The sequence below is a fragment of the Nicotiana sylvestris genome, chromosome 5, assembly GCF_000393655.2.
Source record: "Nicotiana sylvestris chromosome 5, ASM39365v2, whole genome shotgun sequence".
Taxonomy (NCBI): Eukaryota; Viridiplantae; Streptophyta; class Magnoliopsida; order Solanales; family Solanaceae; genus Nicotiana; species Nicotiana sylvestris.
This window is the reverse complement of record NC_091061.1, coordinates 55,937,708-55,959,214: the sequence shown is the minus strand read 5'-3', so window position 1 is coordinate 55,959,214 and position 21,507 is coordinate 55,937,708.

The following is a 21,507-nucleotide window of genomic DNA, read 5'->3' as shown; positions in this document are numbered from 1 at the left end:
ACGTAAAATCTTAGAGATACAAATTTCAAAACATTCCTTCAAATCCGTTTTAAAATATTGTTCGTTAAGACAATAACTAAATTAAAGGAGCATCACATAATCTGAAAAGTTCAGGAGTAGGAATTAAGTCACTTTATTGTACAAAACTTTCTTGCTGAACCATTTTAGAAACTTAAAAACTACTCCCTCCATCCAGGGGTGTCAATGGTTCGGTTCGGTCGGCTATTTTATAAAATTTGTACCATACCAATTTTTCGGTTATTCTATTATGTATAACAAAAATTAGACTTTTCGAAACCGTCTCAATCATGTCGGTTTCTCTTCGGTATCGGTAGGGTTCGGTTAATTTTCGGTATTTTTTTAATATCATGTAAAATTCACTAGTAGAAGTAGAATTGCAATAACGTACGTTCTTTTATAGGACTTAGCAAAACTTTCTAGACATTTTTATTGTTTAAAGGGTGATGAATTAAAAAAAAGGAAATATGACTAGAGTATAGATCCATCAACTATTCTACAACAGCGTAAAAGAAATCAAACAAAAGCAAAGAAAATATTAATCACACGAGTTGAAAGATATACCAAGCTGGGACTCAAGAATAAAGTCTATAGAAGATTAAATATTCAAAAAGATAAATCTAAATTATATGAAAGGAAACATATTCAATACATTGTAGTTTGTTACTCCTAATTGCTAGAATACTTGGTGTCTTGCTAATAAAGATATTTGCAATAACTTAGTTTAAGTAGAAGTAGCATAATAAGTTTTAGGAATTAGTATTTTGAGTTTAATTACTTGTTGGCTTGTAATAGTTTTCATAATTCCAAGGCTCAAAGATAATTTAATGCATTATTATTTATAAACTTATTAAATAAATATATTTTCTACATGTAAAATTTATTCGGTACGGTTCGGTTTTTTTTTGGTTTATTTTTATAAAATAAAAAACCTACCCTAATTATCGGTGCAGTTATAGATTTATATAAAAACACTACGGTTTTAAGAAGAGACCTAAAAATCGGTTCGGTGCGGCACGGTTCGGTCGGTTTAGTCGGTTTTCGAATATCCATTGACACCCCTACCTCCATCTAGTTTTACTTGTCCACTATACTAAAACAAATGTCCATTTTTACTTGTTCAATTTGGAAAACCAAAAGATAATATACCATTTTATACCTTTCCCGTATTATTAAGTACTACTATTTAGTTTTTCAATAGTTGATAAAATGCATCCGACAACATCCCTCCATTATCCCAACTAATCTATATATGTATGGATTACTTATGCTTCTTGTTAAACTTATTGAAAATTTAATAAGTGTATTAGGCAATATCCCTCCACACTAGTTTCTTGAGATCCAATACATGTTGTGTAACACAATAATCCATCGGGTTCAGCATGTATATTTAGATCCAGTTAACTTGTTCAATGGAATTTCGTAAAAAAATTTTGTAGCTATACCTTTGCGAAAACTCTCTAAACAGATATAAAACGGTTATTTTGGTGGAAAACTTTTTAAAAAATTGTATAATAAGATGAAGAAAAGGTAAATTTTTGGGCTCCAAACTTATATTTTATGGGGAATAAGTGAAAGTGATAAAATCACTATTCAATTATTTGGTTGAAAACTTGAACTGACTGTTGGTTAGCTGCAACTTTTATGTTTGAATGGTTTAAATTATTTAGATGACTTAGTTATTATAGTTGGGATTGATATAGTAAAAATACCCTTTTATTAATTACTTTTTAAGGGGTGTGTCTAGCTGTCACACCTCCTTTTTGCGCGCCCGGCCCCGAAGGGTTAAATGCACGAGGGAGTTTTTCCAATTTAAGTGACAATATTCGAAATTTTAATTCAGAGTCGCCACTTGGGAAAGGTTTGGTTTTTGGTGTCCCAAGTCACCGGTTTATCTTGAATCCCAAATCGAGGAAATTTTCGACTTTTCCAAATGAAGTCTGCGAACCAGAAATTCTAAGTAAGGAATTCTGTTGACCCGAGGGAAGGTGTTAGGCACCCTCGAATCCCGTGGTTCTAGCACGGTCACTTAAATTGTTATAATGGCTAAATATCTGATTTAAATACATGTTATGACTTACGTGCTTTTATTAAGTTTAAACCGCTTTTATTATTATCATTTATTTTTATAGAATTGCAACGTAGTGAAAATGCATCTCGAACCACGTCACAATCAATGCACCCGTGATCGTCAACACATTTTGACTCCGTTGAGATTTGGATTTGGGTCGCATCAATGTGCACCTGAATTTAAGAATATAATTTACTTAAACCGTGCCCGAAGAGTCTAGCGCGTTATTATTTGGTGGAAGGCTGTGAGATTCACTAAACGGCCTAGCCTGAATTCTAAAACACTCATTATGGTTATTTATTGAGGGCCCCGCAATTTACATTTTTATTTGGCAAGGCTCGTCTCATTATTTTAGAAGGGTATCCTACAGTGACTACATTTCTGTTACGTTTGTCCCTAAAACTAAAAGAAAAGGAATATGCTAATTTAACTATATGCTTTTGCCTAATCCGGATTCTTATCAATTTCTGATTAATTATTTACAAAGTGGAGGGATGGCATAACTTGTGAAACATACTTTAATTGGACAAAGAAATTACATTCGAGATTGACCCAATGTTATACTTGTGTCCAAACGTTTCTTGAATTGAATTTAACTAGACTTATTGGGGCTGAATTAAGGGAATTAACTACTAGGCGTTGTTACTAATGGGATTTGAATATGATCTTATGTACTGCCTAACGAGACCCAGCAAAAAGACTAAAATAAAAAACAAGTCAGCATAGTATAAGTTTGGAGTATCCATACCCCGTATTAACAAATAGCTACAAACTAAAACATGAAGGACTAAGCTCAGATGAGTATTAGTTAACATACACTTTCGTACTATTGAATTGGGAACTAACAACTACACAGGCCCATTAATATACCGTGAATATTACAACAAATAACTTTGAACTTCTTCAACCTTTTTCATTTCATGCTTTCAAACTGTTTCAGTTACATCAATATGGGACTTGAAATGTGTACCTGGAAATACTGAAAATGCAAAGGAGAAGAAGAAGAAGATGTGGAAATCAGCAGCAGCAAGAAACAGGACTAGCAATAGCAGCAGGACAGAATAGCAGCAAACAAAACAACCCAGCAGAACAGGCTCGAGTGCAGGAATGCAACTATAGCCGATAGAAGAAGTAGCCAAATGACAGCAACACACAGTGGAGCAGAATCATAACTCCAGGCAGACCAAAACCAGTAGTAGACCAATGAAAACACTCGACTAGTAGACACAATTGGAACTTCAAAGAATCAGAATTGATTTGAACAAGTTGAACAAATGAAACCCAAACAACAATAGGAAGAAACAGTTTCTGATTGTTGACTGTATACTTTCTATCTCTTAACCTCTCTCTATCTGTGTTTTCCTAAAATCAGTTCTATCCTTTTTCAATCCTCTCTGTATGTGTATATCTCTGTGCCCTCTTTCCTCTAATCTCTGTCTGTGTATCTCTATCAGCTCTCTCTTTTTCTCTTATATCCTCACAATGTGTATATTTCTCTCCTCTAATCCTTGTCTGTGTTTTTTTTTTCCTCTTATCTTCCGGATCCTCTCCTTCCCTTTATAAGCCTTAACACTACCCCCTTTTAACAGCCTGTTTAGAATATCCCTTTTAACAGCCTATTTAGAATATCACCATACCCCTCTCATGTGCCTTCCATTTTCAGTTCCACTTTAGCTAATTAAGTATTAAACCCCATCAACATTCCCTGGCAGACTTATCTTTCCCATTTTATTAACTAAAAGCAAGCATGGGCAGCAGGATGTAGTCTGACAGCACATGCTGTCAAACTATTTAATTCAAAAGGGCCTTTATGCCCATGTTGTGCACATGCCCTCCAGTTCAGATTACCATTACAGACTAAACATTAGGTTTCTGAAATCACATTAACAACTATAAGTAAATGAACTTAGTTCTTAATTGATTCAGGCAATGTTCAACAGAAGCAAATCGATTTATTTTGTTCAGACAGTTGAAACTAATTGACGACATATGTCGACTCGACTATATTAGCATTAACACATACAATCGTAGCCAAAATCAGACATTTAACATTATCACATAAGGGGTTCATATTGCAATGTTAACACAGAAGGGCCCTAGGAGCTAAATGAACGAACCAATTCAATATTCAATTGAACATACATTTATACACACGCATCATGAAGAAAGAACTGACTGAATATAGAGGTCCGGCCAAGGTGGACAATAGCAGTTCAAAAACACAAAACAAAAAGTTTGGCCATACGGACAGGCCTTTAAAAACACACAAACATACGAACTGAAATAAAGAAAAGAAAATTAACTCACCTTTAAGCTTTTTTAGGGAACAAATCAGAAAAGTCCACTGGTGTTTGAACTGATCTTCTTTAAGGTTGAATGGACTTTTAAACGAAGTGTTTCTCGGATGAGAAACACCTCGATTAAGGTCCATTAGACCTTAATCTCTTCGGATATGGACCAGTGACGAAGAAACACAAAGTTCCAAAACTCAGATCTGGGATTCATGCTTCCCAGATCAGATTCGGACCAAACCAAGTATGGTTTGGTCACGAGGGGGTCTGGGGAGTGTCTAGTGTGAAGCTGGGGTCGGTTGGTGTAAATCGGGTTCCGACTCGAATCTTCAAATGAAGATTCGAGAAGGTGGGATGGGATTCGAGGTGTGTGGTTGGTGGATTTGAGTTCAGGATGGTGAGGAACATCTATGGTGTTGAGGGTGGGGTCACTGGCGTCCATGCCGCCGGCTTTCATGGTGAAGGATACAGGGGCGGCTAGGGTTTGAAGGGGACGGGTTTGGTGAAGACGAAGGCTGGGGTGTTGGATAGGAGGGCAGGGTATGGTAAAGGGTTTATATAGTTAGTGGGTGGGTTGATCTCAGCCGTCGGATCAACTGAAATCAATGGCTTGGATCTAGAGGCTTAGGGGGAACGGTGTCATTTCAACTGAAGGGGGTTTGGGTTGGTCCGGGTGGAACGGGTCGGGTTTTGTTCGTGGGTATGGGGAATGTGATCTTGGCCGTTGATCAATCTGAGATCAACGGCCCGGATCAAACTGGATTAAAACGGCATCGTTTGGACACCCTGGGTATCAGGTTGGACTGGACCGGGCAGGCCCGGTTTGGGCATTATTTGTTTGGGCCAATTTTAATAAATTGGCCCAATCCGGAAGAAGAAGAGAGATTTTTTTTTTTTTTTTATTTCTTTTTCTTATTTATTCTTAAAAACAAAACTAAGCAAAAAAAAATCAAATTAAAATTAAATACACACTGAATACAATTATTTGCACACACACTAAAATATTTCAAAATAGGTAAAATCAAACAAAATAAAATCACGGACGAAGATGCCTATTTATGATTTTCTATTTAACGACCGGATTACGGTTCGAATTATGCATGACACACACATTTTTTTGTATTTTGTTTTAATAAAGTAAAAATGGGCAAAAATCGTAAATAACCAACAAAGTGCCATGTAAAAATCCAAAATTTGTACAGCAGGGCCAATTATTATTATTTTTTATTTCTTTTGGAGCGATTGTCGTGCGAAACAAAAATCACGTGCTCACAGCTGCCCCTCTTTGTTCGGAAACACGAAGAGTTTTCGTGCAAAGATAAAGTGAGCGTGTATGAGCGATTTTTGCCTATGGACCACTCCGTATGAAGCATGTTTTTGAAAGATCTGACCGAATCTTGCTTCAAAGATTTCCTACATATCCTGGGCTAAACAGGAATCAGGTCAATGTAGTTCGAGAAGTTTTGGTAGCTGGGACTACCATGGGATTGCAATGCTTGCTGCTACTGCTGTTGCTGTTGTCACTGCTGCATTACTGACCGCCTTATTACAACCAAACGAAAATTAGAAACTGAACTAACTACTTATATGCATGTCAACTGCTAGTTACAAGATTCCTATCTATGATTCTTTTACGACTTGATCTTGGGTCTTAGCTGATTCTACTTGTAGACTCCAACCTGAATCTTGATGCTTGCGAGTTGCGGCGACTTGTTTAACCTCTGAGATACTGAGTGAGACGCGAACGTCAGGGTTCAGGACCTTAATCAAATGTTGGAGTCAATCCGCCTTCCATTTACTCCGATATCTCGGGACATCTTCTCCCTTTTTCTTCTTTTTCTTCGTTGATTCCGAACTGGGACTCATCTCGTGGGTCATTTCGATCCATGTGGCTCGAGGTTAGACCTACGGGAGAAAACAAACGAACGAAATTTTCTGCCCCAGTTTCACTAGGAACGTTTCGTTAATTATTCGCCAGGAAGTTCATAAAATTGATGAAAGAGGATATGCATGCTCAGTTCAGGGTTGGAGCCCTAATACCGACTAGCTGGGGAAAGGTTCAGTTTAGGGTTTAAAACCCTAACGCTGAACAAAGGAAGAATTCAGTTTAGGGTTTAAAACCCTAAGGCTGACTAAAGGAAAAAGTTCAGTTTAGGGTTTAAAACCCTAATGCTGATTTATGGAAAAGCTCAGTTTAGGGTTTAAAACCCTAATGCTGATTGCATGGAAAAGCTCAGTTTAGGGTTTAAAACCCTAATGCTGGCTGAATGGAAAAAGTTCAGTTTAGGGTTTAAAACCCTAATGCTAACTAAAAGGAAAATTCAGTTTAGGGTTTAAAACCCTAATGCTGATTGCATGGAAAAGCTCAGTTTAGGGTTTAAAACCCTAATGCTGGCTGAAAGGAAAATTCAGTTTAGGGTTTAAAACCCTAATGCTGATTGCATGGAAAAGCTCAGTTTAGGGTTTAAAACCCTAATGCTGGCTGAAAGGAAAAAGTTCAGTTTAGGGTTTAAAACCCTAATGCTGACTAAAAGGAAAATTCAGTTTAGGGTTTAAAACCCTAATGCTGATTAAAAGGAAAATTCAGTTTAGGGTTTAAAACCCTAATGCTGATTGCATGGAAAAGCTCAGTTTAGGGTTTAAAACCCTAATGCTGGCTGAAAGGAAAAAGTTCAGTTTAGGGTTTAAAACCCTAATGCTGACTAAAAGGAAAATTCAGTTTAGGGTTTAAAACCCTAATGCTGATTGCATGGAAAAGCTCAGTTTAGGGTTTAAAACCCTAATGCTGGCTGAAAGGAAAAGTTCAGTTTAGGGTTTAAAACCCTAATGCTGATTGCATGGAAAAGCTCAGTTTAGGGTTTAAAACCCTAATGCTGGCTGAAAGGAAAATTCAGTTTAGGGTTTAAAACCCTAATGCTGATTGCATGGAAAAGCTCAGTTTAGGGTTTAAAACCCTAATGCTGGCTGAAAGGAAAAAGTTCAGTTTAGGGTTTAAAACCCTAATGCTGACTAAAAGGAAAATTCAGTTTAGGGTTTAAAACCCTAATGCTGATTAAAAGGAAAATTCAGTTTAGGGTTTAAAACCCTAATGCTGATTGCATGGAAAAGCTCAGTTTAGAGTTTAAAACTCTAATGCTGGCTGAAAGGAAAATGTTCAGTTTAGGGTTTAAAACCCTAATGCTGACTAAAAGGAAAATTCAATTTAGGGTTTAAAACCCTAATGCTGATTGCATGGAAAAGCTCAGTTTAGGGTTTAAAACCCTAATGCTGGCTGAAAGGAAAAGTTCAGTTTAGGGTTTAAAACCCTAATGCTGATTGCATGGAAAAGCTCAGTTTATGGTTTAAAACCCTAATGCTGGCTGAAAGGAAAAAGTTCAGTTTAGGGTTTAAAACCCTAATGCTGACTAAAAGGAAAATTCAGTTTAGGGTTTAAAACCCTAATGCTGATTATATGGGAAAGTTCAGTTTAGGGTTTAAAACCCTAATGCTGGTTGAAAGGAAAAGTTCAGTTTAGGGTTTAAAACCCTAATGCTGATTGCATGGAAAAGCTCAGTTTATGGTTTAAAACCCTAATGCTGGCTGAAAGGAAAAAGTTCAGTTTAGGGTTTAAAACCTTAATGCTGACTAAAAGAAAAATTCAGTTTAGGGTTTAAAACCCTAATGCTGATCACATGGGAAAGCTCAGTTTAGGGTTTAAAACCCTAATGTTGGCTGAATGGAAAAAGTTCAGTTCAGGGTTTAAAACCCTAATGCGGACTAAAAGGAAAATTCAGTTTAGGGTTTAAAACCCTAATGCTGATTACATGGAAAAACTCAGATTAGGGTTTAAAACCCTAATGCTGGCTGAAAGGAAAAAGTTCAGTTTAGGGTTTAAAACCCTAATGTTGACTAAAAGAAAAATTCAGTTTAGGGTTTAAAACCCTAATGCTGATCACATGGGAAAGCTCAGTTTAGGGTTTAAAACCCTAATGCTGGCTGAATGGAAAAATTCAGTTTAGGGTTTAAAACCCTAATGCTGATTGCATGGAAAAGCTCAGTTTAGGGTTTAAAACCCTAATGCTGGCTGAAGGGAAAAAGTTCAGTTTAGGGTTTAAAACCCTAATGCTGACTAAAAGAAAAATTCAGTTTAGGGTTTAAAACTCTAATGCTGATCACATGGGAAAGCTCAGTTTAGGGTTTAAAACCCTAATGCTGGCTGAATGGAAAAAGTTCAGTTTAGGGTGTAAAACCCTAATGCTGACTAAAAGAAAAATTCAGTTTAGGGTTTAAAACCCTAATGCTGATCACATGGGAAAGCTCAGTTTAGGGTTTAAAACCCTAATGCTAGCTGAATGGAAAAATTCAGTTTAGGGTTTAAAACTCTAATGCTGATTGCATGGAAAAGCTCAGCTTAGGGTTTAAAACCCTAATGCTGGCTGAATGGAAAAATTTCAGTTTAGGGTTTAAAACCCTAATGCGGACTAAAAGAAAAATTCAGTTTAGGGTTTAAAACCCTAATGCTGATCACATGGGAAAGCTCAGTTTAGGGTTTAAAACCCTAATGCTGGCTGAATGGAAAAATTTCAGTTTAGGGTTTAAAACCCTAATGCTGACTAAAAGAAAAATTCAGTTTGGGGTTTAAAACCCTAATGCTGGCTAAAGGAAAAATCAGTTTAGGGTTTAAAACCCTAATGCTGACTGGCTGGGGACAAAATTCGAGAACAACTACTGACTTCTTTTTTTTTGAATTTTCTTACTTTAGTACAAGAAATAAAAGGGAGTTTCGTGGAAACTTACCTTTCGATTGAATTCCTTATTGCCAAAATGTTTCTTGCACCCATGTACCTTCTTCTTTGGGCGACGCCTGCTTCTTGCACGGTTGTCTCGGATTAAACCTGTTTGAACTTTTCAGACAAAGAACAATTGTTAGTTCGGAAATGACGGTCGGTTTGGTGACCTTGATCGTTCCCAGTTGCTTTCGTGCGTCTTTGTTTCTGTTGTGAAATTCCGCCATTGATTTGATTCGAATGGTGAAACCCTTTAGACTGCTCAGGCTTGTATTTCCAGATTCTGCGATGATTTGCCTCGTAAGGCCTCCTTTTCTTTTCTCTCTTTTTGTCCCGTTTTGATTGAAGGTTCTCAACGGGGATTTTATTGGGGGTATTCTTGTGGGAATTTGTACAAAAGGAAGCTTTGTGGGGGGGATATTTACAAAGTGGATTCTTTGTGTGGAGTTTGTACAATGGGGCATGCTGGGTATTTATTTCAAAACGAGTTTCCCAGGGTTTGTTGGGGTAAGTTTGTTGGGGAATATTTACAAAGGGACTTGCTGGGGATGTGCTGAGGAAAATCCAACGGGTTTTTTTTTTTATATTGGGGAGACTCTGTGGGAGATTGTACAAAAGGAAAAACTCTGTGGGGATTTGTACAGGGGGAGACTCTGTGGGGATTTGTCCGAAGGCGGACTTTCTGGGGAAGATTTCAAGATTTCTCTCTTTCCTCTTTACTCTAAAACACCATCAAACGTCATGATTCATTAGGCTTGGGCACTCGTACCAACGAGATGAGGCGCTTTCCGTCATGAGACGGGATTCCGTGCGAACAAACCTGCCACCTGCCCTTTCCGGTGTGTCCTGAACTCGGGGTTAAAACACAAAAGGGATTCGAAAGAAACGAAGAAAGGAGAAAACAAATCAGAAAAAGAGTGTCCTTTTCAGGACGAGAAAGACTTATCTGAGGAAGATGACGCTGGCTTTAAACGACATGACATGCTCTTTGGACTGGACGTCTGACCTTCTAAGAACTTGCGTTTTCCTGAACCAGAATGGATCTGTAATTCCAAACCGGTGGCATTTTGCCGAAACCTTCTTGGGGTGGAGTCATTCTTTTTCGGCCAACAGCGCCTTTTGCGGGTTTTCGCTGGCTGACCTCTCTCATTTCTCTTCCTGTCATCGCTTGATAGCACTCTTTGCGAGTTTTTACTAAACAAGCTCTCTCATTTTGGTTTCTCTACTCCCGTCGCCTCGTGGTGCCCGAAGGTTTTCACCGCCGAGACTCTCTCATTTTATCTCTCTCAATTCAGAGTGTGCCGATCTCCATTTGTGATGCTTATTGGTTCCCCACCATATTTGGTAATTGATTTGAAGGCTTGTGCTTGGTAAAGAAAGGTAGATGATACTAACTTCTCAACTGTTCGACGTGCCCCGGTTTTCAATTTCAGGGTGAATGGGATTTTATTGTCGGTGTGACTGAACCTCAGGGAGAGGCTGCCTACGTATCCTTTCGGAATCAAGTCAAACGTAGTTCAGGCCTCAATCAATGTTTTGTTTTGTTTTCTTTTTTTTTTGTTTTTTTTTTTGTTTTTTTTTGTTTTGTAAGCGGCTCAAAAGTTGGTAGAGAGAATTGGGTAGTGTTTGGGGAGTAGTGGGGAACAAAACCTTCGCCATTTTCAAACGTGTCAGGACCACTGGAGTATGATTTAGACGTAGTATCTCTTGACTGCATCTGCATTTACTGCTGTGTCGGGGTCATTTCCTTCGATATCACCTAGATACAATGCTCCTCTTGGTAATATCTTCCTTACGATGTATGGGCCTTTCCAATTCGGAGCAAACTTCCCTTTTGCTTCCTCATGATGCGGCAGAATACGCCTCAGTACCAATTGTCCTACTTCGAAATTCCGGGGTCGGACTTTCTTGTTGTAAGCACGGGCCATCCTTCGTTGGTATAACTGTCCGTGACAAACTGCGGCCATCCGCTTTTCATCAATCAACGTCAATTGCTCTAACCGAGTCTTGACCCACTCGCTGTCCTCGATTTCTGCTTCGACAATGATTCGAAGCGAAGGAATTTCTACCTCTGCCGGTATTACAGCCTCGGTCCCATAAACCAAAAGATAAGGAGTCGCTCCCACCGATGTGCGTACCGTAGTGCGGTACCCCAATAATGCAAATGGTAACTGCTCATGCCACTGTCGGGAACTTTGGATGGTCTTCCTCAAAATCTTCTTGATGTTTTTGTTTGCCGCTTCCACAGCACCATTGGCCTTTGGCCGATAAGGCGTGGAATTCCTATGCGTTATCTTGAATTGCTCGCATACATCTCCCATCAAGTGACTGTTCAAGTTTGCTGCGTTATCTGTAATGATAGTCGCAGGAATACCGAAACGACAGATAAGATTTGAGTGTACAAAATCCACCACAGCTTTCTTAGTGACCGACTTGAGAGTGACAGCCTCTACCCATTTTGTGAAGTAGTCTATGGCAACCAGTATAAACCTGTGTCCATTCGAGGCCTTTGGTTCAATTGGTCCAATGACGTCCATGCCCCAGGCGACAAATGGCCAAGGTGCGGACATGGGATGCAGTTCCGTGGGAGGTGCATGAATCAAATCACCGTGCACCTGACACTGATGACACTTTCGAACGAAGCTAAAACAATCCTTTTCCATGGTCATCCAGTAATATCCTGCTCGAAGGATTTTCTTCGCTAAGACATACCCGTTCATGCGAGGTCCGCACACACCTGCGTGTACTTCGTGCATGATCTTTCTCGCTTCCTCGACATCGACACATCTTAGGAGATTGAGGTCCGGGGTCCTCTTATACAACAATTCACCGCTCAAAAAGAAACCACTTGCATGTCGCCTAATGGTCCTCTTTTGATCTCCAGTAGCGTGCTCGGGGTATTCTTGTGTCTTCAGGAATTTCTTGATGTCATGGTACCAAGGCTGCATATTTGATCCCGCCTCGATTACATTGCAGTAACCGTGTCTTTCCTTGACTTGGATTTTCAAAGGATCGACGTGGGCGTTGCCCGGGTAGGGTAGCATCGAAGCCAAAGTGGCAAGTGCATCTGCCAGTTCATTGTGACACCTTGGGATATACCTGAACTCTATTGATGTAAAGCGCTTGCTGAGGTCCTCCACATGCTGTCGGTAAGGGATAAGTTTGACATCCCGAGTTTCCCATTCGCCTTGAGCTTGCCGGATAATCAGGTCAGAATCTCCCATAATCAGTAAGTCTTCGACATCCTGATCGATTGCCATATGCATGCCCATGATGCAGGCTTCATACTCAGCTGTATTATTTGTGCAAAAGAAACGAAGTCTAGCTGTGGCGGGATAATGCTGACCAGAAGGCGAGATCAAAATTGCCCCAATCCCTACACCCTTGGCGTTCACGGCTCCATCAAAGAACATCTTCCAAACATGAGCTTCCTCCGAGATCACTTCTACGGTGTTTACCTCTTCATCTGGAAAGTAGGTATCCAATGGCTGGTATTCCTCATCGACCGGATTTTCGGCCAAATGATCTGCTAATGCCTGGGCTTTCATTGCCGTGCGAGTGACATAAACTATGTCGAATTCCGTAAGCAAGATTTGCCATTTAGCCAGTCTCCCAGTAGGCATTGGTTTCTGAAATATATACTTCAAAGGATCCAACCTGCTTATGAGGAACGTAGTGTGGGTTTGGAGATAATGTCTCAGCTTTTGAGCAACCCATGTGAGAGCGCAGCATGTCCTTTCCAGCAGAGTGTATTTGGCCTCGTAGCCGGTGAATTTCTTGCTCAAGTAGTAAATTTCTTGCTCCTTCTTTCCGGTTACGTCATGTTGCCCGAGGACGCAGCCGAAAGAGTTCTCCAAGACTGTCAGATACAAGAAAAGTGGCCTTCCCGGTTCTGGAGGGACCAAGACCGGGGGATTCGAAAGGTATTCTTTGACTTTATCGAAGGCTTCTTGACACTCAACTGTCCATTTGATCGCTGCGTCTTTCCTTAACAGCTTGAATATGGGCTCGCATATGCTTGTCAGCTGGGCAATGAACCGACTGATGTAATTCAACCTGCCCAACAGACTCATCACGTCTTTCTTTGTTCTTGGGGGAGGTAGATCTCTGATGGATTTTATCTTAGTTGGATCTAGCTCGATTCCTCTCCTGCTTACGATGAAGCCCAAAAGTTTGCCCGACGGAACTCCGAAAGCGCATTTGGCTGGGTTTAGCTTCAAGTCATACTTCCTTAATCTCTCGAAGAATTTCCTCAAGTCTTGGATGTGATTATCCTGCGTCCTGGACTTGACTATCACATCGTCCACGTACACCTCTATTTCCTGATGCATCATGTCATGGAAAATGGCAGTCATGGCCCTCATGTAAGTAGCCCCAGCATTCTTCAGACCAAATGGCATGACCCGGTAACAGTAGGTGCCCCAAGGCGTGGTGAAGGCAGTTTTCTCGGCGTCCTCTTCATCCATCAGTACCTGATGATACCCAGCGTAACAATCTACAAAAGACTGTATCTCGTGTTTGGCACAATTATCAACGAGGATGTGGATGTTGGGCAGCGGGAAATTATCTTTAGGACTTGCTCTGTTCAAATCTCGGTAATCTACACATACTCGAGTTTTCCCGTCCTTTTTTGGTACTGGAACCACATTCGCCAACCATGTTGTATATTGGACTACCCGAATCACTCCCGTTTTCAGTTGTTTGGTGATCTCCTCTTTAATCTTGTCACTGACCTCAGTTTTGAACTTTCGTTGCTTTTGTTGAACTGGAGGACAATCAGGATGAATCGGCAATTTATGAACCACTAGATCAACACCTAGCCCCGGCATGTCATCATATGACCAAGCAAACACGTCTTTAAATTCAAAAAGAAGTTGAATTATCGCCTCTCGCGTTTTCTTGTCCGTGTGAATGCTTATCTTGGTCTCCCGGATTTCTTCCGGGGTTCCTAAATTTACCGGTTCAGTGTCATTCAGATTTGGCTTAGGTTTATTCTCGAAATATTCCAACTCTCGGTTTATCTCCCTAAAAGCCTCTTCCGCATCATATTCTGGTTCTGGGTTCATTAATTCGCAGTTAAATAACTCATTGTGATCTGGGCGTGAAGTCCGCAAGCATGTCATATTTAAAGCCGCATTATTAGGACTGAAAAGGAAGATAAAAGGAAAAATAATAAAAATCAGAACAAAAGAAAGAAATAGGAAAGCAATGATGATTTTTTTTTTATATTTTCTTTGGAAAGTTGGAAGACAACAATGTTTACAACTAGGAATTCAAAGCAACAATTGAAAAGAAAAAAAACGTTCAAGTTATGTCCTGGAGATAACTTGTGACACAGGAAAGGTGGCAGGACAGGTCTACCCGGACTTCCATCTAGTCGGGAATGGCGTGGCCTCCCAGTTTTGAAGTTGGGCGCTCGGCCCCATGTACAGCATCTCAGCAGTGCTTGTGCCTTCACCTTGTTGAACAATGTGGACCTCGTAGAGTATCTCTCTCATTGCCCCACATATCTCCTCGATTTCCTCAGCTGTGAAGACCTCATCATCTTCTTCTTCGATGTACCTCGGCCTGATGAAAGTTGCGTATAAATCCGGCAGTGGTTGTGGTAACTTCCAACCCTCATTTTTCCTTTTCTTTGCCCATTCTTCGTCTGCTGGAGTAGGTTTGAAGCCTAGTCCAAAAGGTTTCTTGATGACTGGCAAAGTAATGGGTTCTGTTATTCCTTGAAGGGTTCATCCAAGTCCCTTCCCTGGCCTAAATCCGTGCCGGATCATCTCTTTGGCCACCATAACCGAGGCGTTAGACAAGAAAGGCTGGGGGCAGGGTATTCCCTCTTCGTGCTGCTCTGCCAGTACAACCTCGAAAGCTTGATAGACCGTATGTTCGCTTCCTTCTCTTGGTTCAAGGTACGGGATGGATGGGTCCCGATAAATGGCATGCTCATCTTCCCCATGGACCACGATCTCTCGGTCTTCGTACTCGAACTTCACCATCTGGTGAAGAGTGGAAGGAACGGCTCCTGCCGCATGGATCCAAGGTCTGCCAAGGAGAAAATTGTAGGATGTGTCCATGTCGATCACCTGGAAGGTTACTCGAAATTCGACTGGTCCTATGACCAACAACAGGTCTATTTCTCCCATGGTATCTCTCTTGATGCCGTCGAAAGCTCTTACGCAGACATTGTTGGGTCGGATTCTTCCTGTCCCAATTTCCATTCTTTGTAGCGTGGAGAGCGGGCAAATGTCAACACCTGATCCCCCATCCAACATTACCCGCTTGACATAGTAGTCCTCGCATTTAACTGTTAAATGCAAGGCCTTGTTGTGTGCTGCTCCTTCCGGGGGTAAATCGTTCTTGCTGAAAGAGATTTGGTTGACGGCGAAGAATCTTTCTGTCATCCGCTCTAGTTGTTCCCCCGAGGTTTCAACTGGTACATATGCTTCATTCAGGGTTTTCAATAGGATCTTTTGATGCTCGGTTGATCTCATCAATAATGACAGCATGGATACTTGCTCAGGGTACTTGCGCAGCTGATCTATCACTTCGTAATCCGGCATTTTCATTTATTGGAAGAACACTTCCGCTTCTTCAACACTCACGGGCTTCTTTGGCGGGAAGCGCCTTTGTGTGGCGTTGTTCAATTCTTGGGTATTTGAATACCTTCCAATGAAAGTATTTTCTGGAAGTTCTCCCATGACCTCTTTACCTTTGTACATCACCCAAGTCTTTTGATAATTCCACGGCACTGTGGACGGGTTGGTCATTGGCTTTTGTGGCACGCGTCCGATAACCACTGGCTCATTCAGCCGAGGTGGTTGAATCGTCCCCTGGACCACATAGGCCCTTCTCGGCACGTACATAGGTTTTGTCTTTTTGATCCCGAAGTTTTGCGTCTTCTCAGCTCGACCTCGTGGTATGTAAAGAACTTCATTTTTTACAGGGACCACTTTCTTCTCTATCTTCTTTTCAGGCTTGCTCTTTATAGCCTTGGCCTCCTCCCCCTTTTCTGGTTTCTGGTCTATTTCAGGCCTCTTCCCCGTGTCGACAATGGCAATTATGGCTTTCAGAGCAGGGTCGAACTCTTTGTCTTCACAAATCATTCCGATCAGTGGCCCATTATTGTGAGCGGGCAATGGATTGTTAGTCACATTCGGGATCTCTTCGTCCCTTAGCACTATTTTCCCCTGCTCTATCAAATTTTCGACCACTCTTTTCAATGACCAGCAGTCGTTTGTATCATGTCCCTCGGCCCCTGAATGATAGGCGCATCTGACTCCGGCTTTGTAAGAAGGCGATGTTGGGTTTTGCCTCGTTTGGGGGATTGGTTGCAAGAAACCCAACTGGACTAGCTTAGGGAACAAAGTAGAGTATTGTTCACCGATGGGCGTGAAAGTCCGCCGTCGAGGTGGCTCCTGGGGGCGGTAGTTATTCTGCGGGGGTTGTGGGTTATAGTGGTTGCGGTAAGGAGGCTGATTTCTGGGAGGTGGAGCTGGGCCTCGGTTGGCTTGTTGTGGTGGATGGTTATAAGGTTGGGCATTCATGACCATATAAGGTTGATGAGCATATGCCAAATTTGAGTGGGGGTAGTAGTGTTGTGGGGCTCTTTCCGGAAAATGGGGCCTGGGATGACGATACTCCCTTGCTTCAGAGGCTGCCATAGTCGTTTCTTCCTTCTTCTTCCCCCTCGTCGTTCCTCCGGACCCGCTTTGGACGGCCTGGGAGGTTGCCCTTATGGCTGCTTGACTCAGAATCCTACCCGTTTTCAACCCATTTTCCACCATCTCTCCAATCTTGATTGCTTCCGCGAATGGCTTACCCATGGCCGACATCATGTTTTGGAAATAGTCAGACTCTTGAGCCTGGAGAAAAGTAGTGACCATTTCCACTTCATCCATGGGAGGCTTCACTCTCGACGCCTGTTCACGCCACTTAATAGCATACTCTCTAAAGCTTTCCGAAGGTTTCTTCTTCAAATTCGACAGAGAGTTTCGGTCTGGCGCAATGTCGATGTTATACTGGAATTGTTTTACAAAATCTCTGGCGAGATCATCCCATATATGCCATCGGGACATTTCCTGATCCATATACCATTCCGAAGCTATCCCTACTAGACTTTCCCCAAAATATGCCATTAGCAGTTCTTCTTTTCCGCCGGCTCCCCGCAATTGGTTGCAGTATTTCTTAAGATGTGCAATGGGGTCACCGTGCCCATCGTATTTCTCGAACTTTGGGGTCTCAATCCTTGCATGTTCTTCAAACTTTGTTCAAGGCTTCTCATTCTCTTGGCAATCTCATTTTGTTCTGCAATTCTGGGGTTCTGATCCTGCCCGGGTGCAAGCTCGCACTGAGGCAGTAGAGGATTAGTGTTGGTAGCGAACCTGGTTGGTTCCATTGAGAACGATGGTGCTTGGAATGTAAAAGAGGATGAGTCAAAGCTTGGCTTGTATGTGGTAGGTTGTGCCGTAACCGGGCAAGGCGATGCAGTAAAGATGTTCATGCTTGCATCAGTGGCCGACATTCGGGGATGAGGCTCAGAAGGCGATCCAGCAGAGAAGGCTGAGGTGGCTGGGTACCCGAATGGGGTAGCAGGATAATTTATGGGGACATTAGAAGTCCCACTTGACCTGGAGAATAATTCAGGGAATCCGGGGACGACACTTGGCGGCTCTTTCCCATTATTCCAGTCGTCCAGCATTTCCAACATGCGGAGCCGTAGGATTCTATTTTCCTCCGCAGTTGCGGATTCAGGTGTGAGGACGGCTGAGATCGAGCTCTCCTCGGAAACAGGGATTGTTTGCAATGGAATTTCTGAAGACATTTCCACACTTCCTTTTGACCTGGTGAAGTAAGTGTGAGTACTGCTTCTGGCCCTAACAACAGGTAGTTGAACACTTCTCCTTGACCTCGTGAAATATGAGTGCGAGGCCAGACTTTCACCAAACCAACCGTCTTTTCAAAAATCCTGGAAATACTCAATGACAAACGCACGGTTAATTTGTAGCAAATAACATATAGTTAATCTCACGTTGGGCATGATGCACCTATACAGTTAAGTGGATTACTATATGTTTGCTACGAGAGCATGCGTCATTCCGGCATTTTATTAGTTTTCTTTTTTCTTTCTTTTCTTTTTCTCTTTTGTTTTTCTTTTATGTTTTTTTTTATTTTGCAGTAAAAGAAATGCGACCGGATCCGATGAGGATTGCCTACGTATCACGATGCCTACGTGAATCAGATCATTACGTAGTTCGAAAAACACAGATGATCGTAAAAGAAACAACCTCTTTATTGTTGAAATGTTCTATTACAAACTACATTTTGCAAAAGAAAAAGCGAACTTTGAAAATAAACCTAGATTCAAAATAGACTAAAAATCACCCTGATGGGAAAAACGAGCAGAAGATGCTAAGATACAGATTTGACCTATGAACGCATTATGGTTTTGAAAATTGGTGTCCGCGGGGCATCGTTCGGCCTCACCGCGGTCCTAGGCGTGAGATCCCTCTCAAGTTGCTCCAGCTCATGCATAGTCTGCTTAACATAACCCATTACTGCCGAGAGGACGGTAATGCTGGACATGTTCTCACATCGTAGACATCGTCTGGTGATGGCATGGGCAATGGCCTTGATCCTATCTCTGGTTTGCTTCTTCTCTATGAGTAGGCGTTTTATCTGATCGCTGCATATCTTGAAGACTTGAGCATCTTGTACATGCTGATACTTCAGTCGCCGTACTTCCAACTTCATCTGGGCTATTGAGTCGTACCAGTATCCGCTCTCTATTTGGAAATCCTTGGCCTGATTAACTGCTTTGATCTCAAGTGCAGCCATCTATCTCTTTATTTTAGCAACAGTCTTCTCATGGTTGTCTTCCAATTGATTCAGGTATCGGCGATGCTCATCTGCTCTTGCATCCCACTGTGCCCTGAGCTCTGCTATGACGTTTTCAGATTTCTCCAAACCATATTGCCATTCCCTGATTTCACTTTTTAGCCTTTTTATCAGGTGTTCGTCTGATCGACGCCTTGGTTGTTTATCTGCCTCCCACCTTATCTGTTTGATCCGGGCCCTGAGCATTTCGTTCTCCTGAACTAACCCGTTCCGTTCTCCCAAATTGGTAGCAGTTTGCACATTGTGCTCATATTTCAAGCTTTCTACTTGTTGCTTCAACCTGCTGATTTCGGCGCAATAGCCTCTTTCCTTTGCTAACCAATCCCACTGTCTTTGCGATGATTCGGTGAAATTCCGGATGTGGGGTCTCTTAGCCGGCCTTTCATGCTCGAATTCCCTTCTATACCATGCAAGGTAACCTGGCGCCGTTTCTCCTTTGGCTAGATCCCGCACGCAAGTATCTGATTTCAAATATTGACACTCACTCCATATTTGGCGAATCTTTGCTTCTGGGAATTGTCCGTTAGGACTTATCTCAACTGCTTGAGCGCTAAGATCTTCCTCATGAGGTACTGTCTGGCATCTTCCGAACTGTCTCAAAACTCGGCCGGGTGCGTAAGGTTGAATGCTCTTAAGCCCCATCAGCAAGAAATGAGTTTTAGCTGCCGACATATATAAGATCTCATCAACAGGCAACCATCCCAACGTCCATTGTATTTGGCTGGCAGTAAGAGCTTGAAAGAAGGAGGTCCATGCCAGGACTCCTTCGGGCAAAATGATCTCTTTGGTTCTCGTGTAAGATTCTTCTATGCGGGTCTTTTCCGGGGAACCATGGCTCAAAATCTCGGAATGATGGCAGAGGTGCTCGGTCATCCATATCTGTAGGAGCAAGTTACAACCTTCGAAGAAATTTCCCCCAGCTTTACAAGCTGTGAGAGCTCGAAAGATGTCGGATACCACCATAGGCGCGAGAGTACTGTCACTTTGCGTGAGTAAAGTGCTGACGACCCCAGATATCTTCAAATCAATGTTTCCATCTTTCCTGGGAAATACCAGAAGACCCAGAAACGTTATCATGAACGCCACCCGTCTGTGCTCGTCCCACTTCTGACGAACTCCTTTGCTGCACAGTTTGTTGATTGGATTATTGAATCCCCCCTCGTGACCGTATCTATCATATATGAAGCATGGAGTACAGAATCCGGCTGCTAGATCCGGGTTGTGGACTGTTCTAGGTATTTTCAATGAATCCAGGAACCGATGTACCGTGACGACTCTTGGGGCGACCAAGTATTTTTGTCTTAACGGAAGTTCAGCATTCCCGATGTACCCAGCCATTTCTTCCAAAGTCGGGGTAAGTTCAAAATCAGAGAAATGGAAAACGTTGTGCGTCGGGTCCCAGTAAGTGACCAAAGCCCTTATGATATCTCCCCGAGGTTGGATTTCCAACAGACCCACAAGACCTTTCAGATATTTCTTAACCTCATTTTGTCCTTCAACACCTAGATCATTCCACCATAGCCGTAACTTGACAGGGATTTTGGTCATTATTGAAAAATGTTCATTTTGCATCGTGCTCATCCTGCACATTTATTAGGGTGATTTTAACAAAAATGACTGACTCAAAAATATTTTTACAGAGGGGATCAAGTTTTGAACACGGCCTTTAAACACTTCGGGGACGAAGATTTTAAGGCTGTGTGGGTCTATTGGATAAAATGCTAAACAAGACCCAAAGGTGGCTGTTTATGCAAAGTCAGCCTTCCGGCGTCCCTTTCGGGAATATTCGGCTATTTATGACAAAACAACGTCGCCTGACTTATTTATGGCTCTTTAAAAATTTGACACATTTTTTTTTTATTTATTTATTGATTTCTGGCTATTTAGCAAAATGGGGTTGAACCCGACGAGGGTTGCCTACGTATCTCACATCCGGTGAGAATCAAACCGGCGTAGTTCGGGAATATCATGAATAGAGAAAATCAAATAAACCTAGAAATCAAGAATAAGTATTTTTTTTATTATTATTTTTGAAAAAAAAAGATAAAGACTAAAGAAAATATTTTTTTTTAGGCAATATTTTGGATTATTAGTCTGAATTTATAAAAGGGGTACCACAAAAGAAACAACACATTTTTTTTTGAATTATGAATTTTCCATTTTTTTACTTTTAAATACATACCTTCTTTTTTTTTGATTTTGGACATGAAAGAAAAAAAAAATTTGTATTATTTTTTTTTTGATAATTCAAACTAAGAAGACAATTTTTTTTTTATTATTTTTTTTTAGAAAAATTCCGGCGAGGTTTTGACAATACTTGAACATTGGTTTTATTTTTCCAAAATAAGTAATTATCTCCCTACGCTGCTATTTTCCCCTTTTTAGAAACCGGTCAACATGCGGAACCGAAGCATATAAATGCACAACATAGATAGGAATGCAGCAATGATGGTCTTTTCATTTCAGGTTG